The 13,747-nt window shown below is 40.2% G+C and overlaps 1 protein-coding gene across 3 annotated transcripts in view; it reads right to left on the bottom strand.

The window, feature by feature from the left end:
* The window catches only part of RABEP1 (rabaptin, RAB GTPase binding effector protein 1), a 115,052-nt gene that overhangs the window by 80,500 nt on the left and 20,805 nt on the right, over nucleotides 1-13,747 (bottom strand). The window lies entirely within an intron of this gene.

Below are 13,747 nucleotides of genomic sequence, written 5' to 3'. Positions count from 1 at the left end.
AAAAAAAAAAAAAAAAAAAAAAAAAGTAAGACCCTTCTATTAGACTTAATACACAACTGTAAATGAGTCATGTAAAGTGAAACCACAAATATACAGAGAATCACATAAGACCAACTTCCCCACAAAAAAAGAGCTTCTCAAGTGCCTTTGTGCAACTGAATAGCAATTCAATTTTACAACTGTTAAATACTGGATTATTTGAGCTAATTATCCCACACATGAACCCACTGCCAATCTTGCTATTTCCCATTTCTTTCAAATGTCACAAGCAGAATCTAATGGGTTCCCTAATTAGTGCAGCCATACCAGACTGAACTATTCTTCCAACTTCAAAATGATCCATTACCATTATACTGAGATCATAATCAAAAACCCATTCATAGAGAGAAGATACAGAACTGTACATTCTATATGAACTCTCAATTACTGAGAGATAATCTGGTTTTCTTCCATGTTTTCAACATTGATCATGGTGTGTGGGGATTAGTAGACTTTTTTTTACTTTATGGACACTATAATTTGGACTCAGTTGGTTAAATGACTGCCTTCCCTAACCAAACCCAAGGGTTCTTTTGATTGAAGCATAAGATAGGAGGTCCAGCTGTCCAAACCCCTGATCTCCTCTTTTGCCCCAACAGCATCCCAGCCTTAAAGCTATGACCATAATCCCTTTAGGGGATATCAGTTAGTACTAATCAACCACTAACTACTTAGGCCAGCAGAGGTCCAAGTTTCCTGCTACAAGTCACTCCAGATAACGATGATTTGCCTACAATTTTAATCAAGATCTGAGATTATCTTCAAAGGCTATCCCCTTTCCCAATCACTCACTCAATTTAATTGAGAGCTGATTTTTAAAATGTATAGAAAAGAAGACTGGAAAAAATGTACCAATGATTTATGTATGAGTAACAGAATTATGGCCCATTAATTTCTTCCATATGCTTTTTTATTTTTGAGACAGAGTCTCGCTCTGTTGCCCAGGCTACAGTGCAGTGGTGCGATCTCGGCTCACTGCAAATTCTGCCTCCCATATTCAAGTGATTCTTCCGCCTCAGTCTCCCAAGTAGCTGGGACTACATGCATGCACCACCATGCCTAGCTAATTTCTGTATTTTTAGTAGAGACATGTTGGTCAGGCTGGTCTTGAACTCCTGACCTCAAATGATCCACCCACCTCGGCCTCCCAAAGTGCTGGAATTACAGGCATGAGCCACTGCGCCCGGCCTTCCATATGCTTCTCAAAGTTCTCTTCTATGCAGATATGTATTTCTTTGACAATGAACTAAAACCAATACAGATGGTTCAAACTGATGGTTTCACTTATAATTTTTCCACTTTATTATGGTACTCATATAACCATTCTTTTTCACTTTCAACTTTCACTACAGGATTCAATAAATTACATGATATATACAGCACTTTATTATAACTTGATAAATGTCAGCTGTCATTATTAAATTGGTGGTATTTATTTAATGAATAACAAAAAAAAAAAAATAGTAATCAAATGACCTTCTATGTAGCCAGAAAAGACCAGAAGTCACTTCCAACCTCATGATTCTGACTCAGTTCTATGCTTAGACTCCCAGCTTATACCTTTCCCTATTACCATATATCTTTTTTGGGTTTTTCTTGAGACGGAGTCTCACTCTGTCACCCAGGCTGGAGTGCAGTGGCGCAATCTTGGCTCACCACAACCTCCGCCTCCCAGGCTCAAGCAATCAAGCGATTCTCCTGCCTCAGACTCTAGAGTAGCTGGGATTACAGGCACACGCCACTGTGCCCAGCCAATATTTGTATTTTTAGTAGAGACAGGGTTTCACCATGTTGCCCAGGCTGTTCTTGAACTCCTGACCTCAGGTGATCTGCCCACCTCAGCCACCGCGCCCAGCCTACCATGTATCTTTATAGCATCAAGAACAAACTAATTACTGTAATGCCAGCCTTCAACAATATTAAACCTTCTGAAATTTAAAAGGCTGAAAATATAAGTATGCCATCCTTTGTCAACAATAGGTTTTCTGTTAGAAGATTTTGCCCAGCTGTAGGCTAATATAAGTGTTCTGGGCACAATTAAGGTAGCTAGGCTAAGCTATGATGTTCCATAAGTTAAGTGTATTAAATGCATTTAGTGATATTTCCAATTTATAATGGGTATAGCTCCATGGTTAAGTCGAGAAGTATCTCTATGTGTTCATTCCCATGAGATCTTGAAACTAGCCTCACTATAGATTTAATAGTATAATCGCAATCATTGCAGAAACAGGATGACTGCTGGTTTGAGTTCCATGTCATTAATGGTAATTATTTTGAGAAACAAACACGTAGGGTCTCTAAGTCAAAGCAACAACTTCTGATCAACAGAAGGTTTGATAAAACTTTGAGAAAAAGAGGGATGAGAAATCCACTGGAAGGAAAAAATGTGCAATTATTTCATATTACCATTTGAAATTATGAAAGAAATCTGTTCTCTGTGCTAATTTTACTGGTATTTTTATTGTTAAATCCACACTGTTTAATAAGTTAAACAACTTTTCCATGTAACACTTTAGTACAGAGGTAACAAAGGGCTCTGGGGAATCAAGAGAAAAACCAAAAGCTGTCTGTTCTTATTTTTCTCTAAGAAGATGTATCCCCTCCTATCCCTACCTTCTACCAAAATGCACACATAACCAAAACATCCATACCTCTCAACATTAATGTGTTTATAATTAGGAACTGAGACAAATGAATCAATAAAACAAAAATGCAGCCGTTAAAGATGCAGCCAAAAGGGCCGGGCGCGGTGGCTCAAGCCTGTAATCCCAGTACTTTGGGAGGCCGAGACGGGTGGATCACAAGGTCAGGAGATCGAGACCATCCTGGCTAACACGGTGAAACCCCGTCTCTACTAAAATACAAAACTAGCCGGGCGAGGTGGCGGGCGCCTGTAGTCCCAGCTACTCGGGAGGCTGAGGCAGGAGAATGGCGTAAACCCGGGATGCGGAGCTTGCAGTGAGCTGAGATCTGGCCACTGCACTCCAGCCCGGGCGACAGAGCGAGACTCTGCCTCAAAAAAAAAAAAAAAAAAAAAAAGATGCAGCCAAGATTAAGTAGGTTTCCATTACTCCCAACCCCTTCATGGCTCTGGCCCACAGTTTAGACCCACTCTATACCCACAAAGCCTGGCTCTCTCCAGGCTTCAGGACAGTGTTCAGGTCTAGAAATCATAATCCCTTTGAGAGTATATCGAGTAATTGTCTTTCTCTTTTTTTTTTTAAGAAGTGATCATCCACCTCAAGTACTTCTAACATACTGCAATTCTACAATATAGAAAGACAAGAAAACGGCTTTTTACAAGAATGCCTTTACTACAACATTTAGAAAAATCAATTCACCCTAAATATGAGAAAGTTTACAAATAAGCGTATCCTAATGCATTAGCAACCAACCACAAATCAAGGAGAAACCAGCTCTCATCACACAAAATCCTGCATTATTTTTTATAACATGGCAGCTAATAGGTCACAATCATTAGCTAACAGTTCAAGTAAAAAGTACTTAGTGTTGTATATAGAATAAAGTTGATAAATGTTAGCTGTCATTATTAAATTGGTAGTATTTATTTCATGAATAAAGAAAAAAGTAGTGATCAAATCATGTATGTAGCCAGAAAAGACCAGAAGTCACTTCCAACCTCATGATTCTGACTCAGTTCCATGCTGAGACTTCCAGCTCATACCCTTCCCTATTACCACGTATCTTTATAGCATCACGAACAAAGTCATTAACTGTATTGCCAACCTTCAACAACATTAAACCTGAAATTTAGAAGGCTGAGAATATCAGTATGCCAGCCTTTGTCAACAGTTTCATATATCCCGTATTTATTGCCTTCATTTGAGCAATAAGAAAAAGGGAGACATTATCTAATGCATTGCCTACTTTCTTTCTTTCTTTCTTTTTCTTTTCTTTTCTTGAGACGGAGTTGTTGCTCTGTTGCCCAGGCTGGAGTGTAGTGGCACAATCTTGGCTCACTGCAACCTCCATCTCCTGGGTTCAACCTATTCTCCTGCCTCAGCCTCCCAAGTAGCTGGGATTAAAGGAGCCTGCCACCATACCAGGCTAATTTTTTTGTATTTTTAGTAGAGACAGGGTTTCACCATGTTAGCCACGCTAGTCTCGAACTCTTGACCTCAGGTGATCCACCTGCCTCCGCCTCCCAAAGTGCTAGGATTACTGGTGTGAGCCACCACGTCCAGCTATGCAATGGCTACTTATAATGCTTGACATCCAAAGGGAAAAAGGACTATGTCACTCAATTCAGAATGTCTGAATTAACAACAGCAATACAAAAAGAAAAAAGAATACAATAAATAAATGGAGTAAAGACCTAATAATTTTGATATAAACAAGAGAACACGTAATAACTTAAAATATTTCTAAGACTCAAGCTGTGTCCTACTACTACGTTCCTTTTACAAGTAAAACTTATAATAATTTTTTATTTTATTTTTTTTTTGAGACGGAATTTCGCTCTTGTCGCCCAAGCTAGAGTGCAATGGTGTGATCTCAACTCACAGCAACCTCCGCCTCCCAGGGTTCAAGTGATTCTCCTGCCTCAGCCTCCCGAGTAGCTGAGATTACAGGTGCCTACCACCACTCACAGCTAATTTTTGTACTTTTAGGAGAGATGGGGTTTCACCATGTTGGCCAGTCTGGTCTCAAACTCCTGACCTCAAGTGATCCACCCGCCTTGGCCTCCCAAAGTGCTGGGATTACAGGCATGAGCCACCACACCTGGCATCTTTACACTAAATTTGATAAAGATATAAGCAACATGAAATGTACTACGACCAAAACCTTTTTGTTTAAAGATTTTCGAACTCCAAGAAAATACCTATTTCAACCAATTTACAACAAAAAATAACTCCAGTGGGCTCAAAGAAGCTGAATAGTTCCTAAAACTCAAATGTCTTATCTTGTGTGTCACTGGATTTTAAAATAAAACTATTGGCTGGGCACAGTTGCTCATGCCTGTAATCCTAGCACTTTGGGTGGCCAAGGCAAGTGGATCTCTTGAGGACAGGAGTTCGAGACGAACCTGGTCAACGTGGTAAAATCCTGTCTCTACCAAAAATACAAAAATTAGCCAGACATGGCAGTGCGTGCCTGTAATCTCAGCTACTTGGAAGACTGAGGTACAAGAATTGCTTGAACCTCGGAGGCAGAGGTTGCAGTGAGCCAAGATCGTACCATTGCATTCCAGCCTGGGCGACAGAATGAGATCCTGTCTCAAAAATAAATAAAATAAAATAAAATAAAACTATTAAGTATGGTAGGTATATCCTACCCATCTTACATATTCATTCAGTGAAGTAATACCAAACCAGAAAAAGTTATATTAAATAAACAAACACAATGTTATATACAGCACAGTAGGAGCTATGCAAAAATTATATAGAAAAAAAGACTGTAATGAATATCCCAAATGGCATTCAGAGTAGTAAAAGAATTATGCTGATGAGATTTAAATCAAAAGGCAATGAGATGCTTCATCTTTCTTATTTTAATAATTATGCTATTTTATTGCTCTACCTCAAACTATTTGCTCATAAAAAAGTATACATATAAAAAACAAAAAAACAAAAAGTATACATATACAAAATGGTGTCAGAATATTTTAACACAAAAAAATCATTTTTTAAATTTTGCTCTTAAGAAACTCACAGTTGGCCGGGCGCAGTGGCTCACGCCTGTAATCCCAGCACTTTGGGAGGCCGAGGTGGGTAGATCACAAGGTCAGGAGATTGACACCATCCTGGCTAATATGGCAAAATCCCGTCTCTACTAAAAATACAAAAACTAGCCGGGCGTGGTGGTGGGCGCCTGTAGTCCCAGCTACTCAGGAGGCTGAGGCAGGAGAATGGCTAAACCCGGGAGGCGGAGCTTGCAGTGAGCAGAGATCGAGCCACTGCACTCCAGCCTGGATGACAGAGCGAGACTCCGTCTCAAAAAGAAAAAAAAAGAAAAAGAAAAGAAACTCACAGTCAGCCGGACGTGGTGACTCACGCCTGCAATCCCAGCACTGTGGGAGGCCAAGGCGGGCAGATCATGAGGTCAGGAGATTGACACCATCCTGGCTAACACGGTGAAACCCCATCTTTACTAAAAATACAAAAAAAATTAGCCGGGAGTGGTGGCAGGTGCCTGGAGTCTCAGCTGCTGGGGAGGCTGAGGCAGGAGAATGGCGTGAACCCAGGAGGCAGAGCTTGCAGTGAGCCGAGATCGCACCACTGCACTCCAGCCTGGGCGACACAGCAAGACTCTGTCTCAAAAAAGAAAAAAGAAAAAGAAACTCACAGTCTACAAAATAATCATTTTCTGCACTGCATTTAAGATTTTAAGATTTTTCTAGCCGGGCCCAGTGGTTCACATCTATAATCCCATCACTTTGGGAGGCCAAGGTGGGAGGACTGCTTGAGGCCAGGAGTTTGAGACCAGCCTGGCAACAGAGTGAGACCTCATCTCTACTAAAAATACAAAAATTAGCCAGGCATGGTTGTGTGTGTCTGTCGCTTGCGCCTGGGAGGTTGAGTTTGCAGTGAGCCAAGATGGCAACACTGCACTCCAAAAAAAACATCTAAAACATTAAAAAGCTTATAAAGTAACTTTATAAACTAAGGTAAACTGGTCAGGTGCGGTGGCTCACGACTGTAATCCCAGCACTTTGGGAGGCCGACGGGGACGGATCGCCTGAGGTCAAGAGTTCGAGACCAGCCTGGCTAATATGGCAAATCCCCATTCCTACCAAAAAAAAAAAAAAAAAATTAGTTGGCCATGGTGGCAGGCACCTGTAGTCCCAGCTACTCGGGAGGCTGAGGCTTAAGAATCGCTTGAACTGGGGAGGAGGCGGCTGCAGTGAGCTGAGATTGCACAACTGCACTCCAGCCTGGGCAACAGAGTGAGACTTTGTCTCCAAAAAAAAAAAAAAAATCTTTTTTTAGTAACATTCCCCTCAATCTGCTCCAAGATTTTAGTTACGCTCTCCAGAATTAGAGAGATTTTCTAGTATCTGACATTTCACACCTACCCTATTTTCTTCTCCAGATTTCTCCTAATCATGATTTCTAAATGCTTCATTATCCAAGTTGCTCACCCTTCAAACTAAGTCAAAGTTCCACATAAAATATGACAGTCTGATCTAAACACAATACCAGCATAGAGTCTAACAGAAATACCTCCTTTCTTCAGGGGACTATACCCTTAACAATGTACAGTAAATCTACTCTACCTTTTTTTGCCACAACCCCACATTGTTATTGTTATCCCACAATATTAATGTAAATCCAATACTGTCCTTAAACCCTTTCCACTTCAATTGCTATTAAACCAAGGCTCCTCTTACAACCTGAAGCTACTGCAGTTTTAACCACGGCACAGGTGGTTGATTTTTTTTTTTTTTTTTTAACAAAATTATAGGTTAGGACTAAAAGACCCTTGGTACATCACCTGAAATGTTGGTGGAGGCTGATATTGATTACTCTAAGTTTGGTATGCAGACTGTTTGTTACTGGTCTAAGAATGAGATAAGGAGTTTGTGCCACAATGTAAAATAAACTAACACACTAAGCACACTGCTTAGTTCTACTGACATTTTTCTATGAAGAAAGCAGTACATGGACTGATATTCTGGTTCAGGTTCCTTGTGTCCTCGAAGACATTAAAAACAGTTTGTGGACAGGTTACTTTCAGTAGTACTGCTGTAGTTGACAACCGCCATATCCATGGCTGTCTATCATCTTTCCAATAGTCTTCTTACATTTAAAGAAATTTCCATTTTATGAGTTTCAGCTTCCCAAAATAGAAGTCAAATACAAATCCCCAATCTCCCTTAAAACCAGAATGCAGGCATGTGACCTAGGCTCCTCCAAACAAACACACCCAAACGCACTTCAGTTCAGAATAGAGCCGTGTCAAGAAACGAGGTTCCATTCTCACTGCTGTAAGACTTTTAGTCGCGTCCCAGTGGTATAGGTCTAGCTCCTGAATCAGAAATGGTATCAGTCCAAGCAGTAGTGACAATGGCATTAAGTCAATTTCTTTTCTATAGGCCAGCAGAACCAGAGGCAAGTTTCCGTTAAGGTCAGTTCTAGAGCAGCTTTTGAGTATTCCTTAAATTTTAGCATAAAGGAGTGATTCTCCAAGTGTAGCTCTGGGACCACATCACCATCACCTGGAAACTTGTGAGAAGTTCTCAGGCCCCATCCCAGACTTCCTGGAATCAGAAATTCTGGAGATGGGGCCCAGCAATGTGCTTAAACAAGCCCTTTCAGATGCAGGCTAAAGTTTGAGAATCATCTAGAATCTCTCTCCTTGCCCTCCCAACGACTCTGTAAGCAACCTCATATCTTCTCAAAAATACCTTTTCTGTTTGCAACCAAGAAGCTTGAGTAAAACATACTGTCACTCCCACTACCATACTCTTAAAGACTGCTCATAGGGTGCTAAGCAATGATTAAACAACAACAACAATCTACAAGGAATTAACGTGAGTTAGAAGATAGGACACACTTGAAAAATCTGCTTACTATCAACCTGGCTGACTTTATAACACCATATGGGGATGGAGGAGCACATACTGACTTCCTTCTAAAGAGTACAGTACAGGGGCCGGGCGCGGTGGCTCAAGCCTGTAATCCCAGCACTTTGGGAGGCCGAGACGGGCGGATCACGAGGTCAGGAGATCGAGACCATCCTGGCTAACATGGTGAAACCCCGTCTCTACTAAAATACAAAAAACTAGCCGGGCGACCTGGCGGGTGCCTGTAGTCCCAGCTACTCAGGAGGCTGAGGCAGGAGAATGGCGTGAACCCGGGAGGCGGAGCTTGCAGTGAGCTGAGATCCGGCCACTGCACTCCAGCCTGGGCGGCAGAGCAAGACTCCGTCTCAAAAAAAAAAAAAAAAAGAGTACAGTACAGAAAGGTCCCCCTGCTTACACCCCAAGAGAGAGAAACTCGATCAATACTACCTCAGTAGGGGTGGTCAAGGCTAATATCACTGATGAGCCATGTATGTACCCTTGATGTGATACAAACAAAACGATACTTTACCCATGTGCTCTTCCTCCCAAGACGCCATGTCAGTCTAATCACGAGAAAAACATCACACAGATTCCAATTCAGGGACATTCTACAAAATACTTGACCAGCACTTCTTAAAACTGGCAAGATCATCAAACCAAAGTCATAGAAACTGTCACAGTCTAGAGAAGCCTAAGGAGGCCTGGTAACAAATGTAATATAACAGCCTTCAAGCTTAACAGAAATGAAAAACTCATGCCCTTGAATGCCTAGCTGGTTAGATTTTCCTTCCCATCTAACTGCATGTTATACTCTATAAGACCCAATCATATCTCCTAACATAACCCTCAGTTTTGCCTGGAGTCCAGTCAGAGAGAAAAAGCAGTTTAGAAATGAGTGCAGGCCAGGCGCAGTGGCTCACACCTGTAATCCCAGCACTTTGGGAGGCCGAGGCGGGCGGATCACAAGGTCAAGAGATCAAGAGCATTATGGCCAACAAGGTGAAACCACATCTCTACTAAAAATACAAAAATTAGCCAGGCGTGGTGGTAGGCGCCTGTAATCCCAGCCACTTGGGAGGCTGCGGCAGGAGAATCGTTTGAACCCAGGAGGCAGAGGTTGCAGCGAGCCGAGATGGCGCCACTGCACTCCAGCCTGGCGACAGGGCAAGACTCAAAAAAAAAAAAAGAAAGAAAAAGAGAAAGAAATGAGTGCAGACAGCAGGTTGAATAGCCCTGTAAATGAGAAACAAACCCGAGTGACAGCAGGGAGGACTGGGTCACAAGGCAAAAATAAAACCATGACTAAAAATGAACTGGGATTCAGAACCACTTAGTATAAGGGCAAACAAAACTGAAAACAAACTTCAGTGGCCCTAGGGACTCATCAGCTTACCGCTCAGTACCAAAACTAAATTCCATAATACTAAGTCATCAATAAAGGATTAAATGATGCCCAGTGTTCTGTTTAAGGATAATAGTGGTAATAGTGACTTAAGAAAAACTGCTAAAAAAAAAAAAAAAAAAAAAAAAAAAAAAAAAAAAAATACATGCTACACGCCCAGTACCCAGACTGTGTTCTCTAAATGCCATTTCCCACTAAAAGGAACTAGGGATCCTTAGGAAAAAGGACCGATTCTAGGTCCAGGGCAGGAAGTGTACAAGATAAGCCTGGAACATCTTGTCGGTTAACGTTATATAAAAAGATTTAGGAGTCAATGTAAAGAGGCCACACACTGCCCAAAAATGGGGCAGTTTGGGTATCAGTGTGGTAGGCTGAAACTTCCTCCCCCACACCCCCTCCACACACACACACAAGTACGCACGACAACTAGGGAATATGAGAACATGGAATGGGTATTTGGTGATACTGTTAACTGGTTTTAGGTGTTATAATAGTATTGTGGTATGTTTACACATACCCTGAAATGTTTCCAAATGAAATCACAGATTCGTAGTTTAAAATCCTGGAGGAGGTAGGGGTTATAGGTGAGACTGGCCATACATTAAGAATCATGACACATGCAAGGTGGTGACTCTACATACTAATCTTTTTAAATGTTTAAGAAGTTCCATATGAAGATATAATGAGGCATTATGCACATACACACACAATTCACAGTGGAGAACTATTCATAAAGAACATCATCATCTCTGGTTATTACCAGTTCCTTTAATATAAACAGTAATTGGTTTAGAATATTCTTAAGATTTTTATCATTTACAAGAAAAAAGCCTAATACAACATAAGACACCTCTTAGAACCATATTTAATTATACCATAAAACAAATCAAATTCCCTATATACACCCTTCCTTTGATTGTAACATAGAAAATTTTTAAATATAGATGTAATTCCTTATCTCCCTACACTTGGGTTATAAAAGGCTACACACTAGCTATAAACTCTAGAGTGGGGGTTACTTATCAGAAGAAAAGTTCTTCATAAATAAATAATAAAAACACAGGGTTATATTTTGTTTGCAAGGAAAGTTGGCTGCATTATTTATGAGCTTCTCCGAAATATCAAGGTCCTACATAGAGACAGAACAGAATTTTTAATAAATAGCTATCTGCCTACATGTGGATGAAGGAGATTAATTTTATGTCTCAGGAAGGGAACACAAGAACCAAGAGGAAAGGGAAGTCTTAAGGAAAGAATGCTGATGTTAATACTTGGGAAGGAACTCTTGATTAAAGCTACAGAAAATGAAATTGCCTATTTATCAACTATTATATGAGAAGTTATAGCGCATAACAGCTGACAGCACAGGCTCTGAAAATAAACTAGGGTTTGAATTCCAGCCCTCCCACTAAGCTGGTTCCTTCTCTCCATCTGTAAAAATGGCGATTAACAACAAGACTATCTTCTAGCATTGTATTAAGGATTAAGTAATTCACAAATAGCTCTTCATGGAGTATCAGGCTATACACTGGTTCATTAAATTTTCAAACCAAACCATAAAAGAGACATTATCACCCCAGTTATAGATGAAGAAACATTCTGAGATTAAGCCGATCTATTGATATACAGCTAGTAAGTAGCAGACCTGGACTCAAACACTGACTTGCCTCATTCCAAGGCCTAGCCAGATTTCCCCATGATTACAGGTGTTTAACAGAGGAGTCACATAAGCAGAAGTTGTAAACAGGTGTAATACCACCTCCTAGGGATGTTCTTCTTTTATGTAGTCGCACTGTTCATTTACATGTTGAAAACTGTAAGCAATCTGTATTACTAATTACAAATTATTTTCTTTTACAATAAAAGCATTATGCTGTTAAGGTTTTGGGGTTTTTAAAAAAGTCTTGTGTACAATTTTGTATCAGAATGGTAAATGGGGTATCCTAAAGCATTTTGTCATAAACCAGTGGTTCTCAACTAAAGGTGATTATACAATTTCACCACCAGGAATTTATCCTAAGGAAATAATCATAGATATGTGTTAAGATGTAATTGCAAGAATATTGACTGCAGCACCAGTTAAAATTGCAAAACATTCGAAAAAAGTCAATATCTAACAATAGAAAACTAACAAAAAGCTGGGTACAGTGGCTCATGCCTGTAATCCCAACACTCTTGGAAGCTGAGGCAGGCAAATCATTTGAGCCCAGAGTTCAAGACCAGTCTGAGCAACACAGTGAAACCTCATCTACCCAAAAAATGCAAAAATTAGCCAGATGTGGTGGTGCACACCTGTAGTCCCAGCTACTCGGAAGGTTGAGGATCAACTGACCACGGAGGGTCAAGGCTACTGTGAGCCATGATTGCACCACTACACTCCAGCTGGAGCTACAGAGTAAGACCTTGCCCCCCCGCCACTCCACCAAAAACAAGAAAATAAAATTGACAAAATAAATTATGCAATAGTTATACAAGTTAAGATGAATCTTGAAAGGGAACATAAATTCTATCAAATGTTCACAGAATATTTTCAATACTACTTATAAACTGTCCTCAGCATAGCAAAACAATGAAATGCCTCCCATTTTACCAAGCTAGTATAATCAAGATACCAAAACCAGGCAGGGCATGGTGGCTCATGCCTATAATCCCAGCACTCTGGGAGGCCAAGGCGGGCAGATTACCTGAGGTTGGGAGTTTGAGACCGGCCTCACCAACATGTAGAAACCCAGTCTCAACTAAAAATACAAAATTAGCCAGGTGTAGTGGCCCATGCTTGTAATCCCAGCTACTTGAGAGGCTGAGGCAGGAGAATCACCTGAACCTTGGAGGCGGAGATTGTGGTGAGCCAAGATCGCGCCATTGCACTCCAGCCTGGGCAACAAGAATGAAACTGTCTAAAAAAAAAAAAAAAAAAAAAAAAACCAAAACGCAATGCAGTACCAAAATGGACGACTACAAGCCAATCTCACTTATGAATATAACTGCAAAATTCTCAAACCTTAGCAAATCAGATCTAGCTACATACGAGAATAACAATCCATCACAACCAAGTTGCGTTTATCTAAGTGTGCAAAAATTAACATTCAGAAATCCATTAATGCAATCCGTTTTGTTAAACAGATCAAAAAGACCTGAGATAATCTCAGTGAATTTTAAAGAAAAGTAAAGCAATCAGAGAGGAAATAGCTATGAGAAATAGACTATCCAAAATAAGGATGATCCATGTGCCTGAAGTAGAGAACCCAACAAATATAACTAAGAAAACAGTAGAAGATTTAAAGGAATAAATATTCCCAAAAGGAAATTAGAACTAAATCTACAAAAAATAATGATGTGACAAACAGACCCACAGAGGAAGAAAGCAGAAAATAGAAGAAACTCCGATCTTTGACATCCTTGAGCAGTTGAACCAAATTTAGAACTCTATGTGTGAACGTGGAACGCACAGAAAAACTGAACCCTTCACTTTTGCAGCAACTGGGGGTTGGCTTTCTAGTTGGTCTCAGAGTTATTCCTGATACAAAAGAACATATAAAAACTTAATTGTATCAAAAGTACCAAATTTTAAATGTATGTAAACTTCGACACAACAGGGATTTAGCAGAGGGAAGTATTTGACTAAATATTTAGAGACATATGTATCAGGATGTTTGCCACAGTGTCGTTTGAAATAGAAAAAAAACAATATTTACTAATAGCGGATTAAACATATTATGGAATCCATACATTAAAATACTACTGTTACATACCATTAAAAATAACTTTTTTTTTTTTTT

The sequence above is a fragment of the Rhinopithecus bieti genome, unplaced genomic scaffold (genome assembly GCF_001698545.2).
Source record: "Rhinopithecus bieti isolate Rb0 unplaced genomic scaffold, ASM169854v2 scaffold_32008, whole genome shotgun sequence".
Classification (NCBI taxonomy): Eukaryota; Metazoa; Chordata; class Mammalia; order Primates; family Cercopithecidae; genus Rhinopithecus; species Rhinopithecus bieti.
The sequence above is the reverse complement of the archived record's forward strand: the minus strand, read 5'-3'. Positions and strand labels throughout refer to the sequence as shown.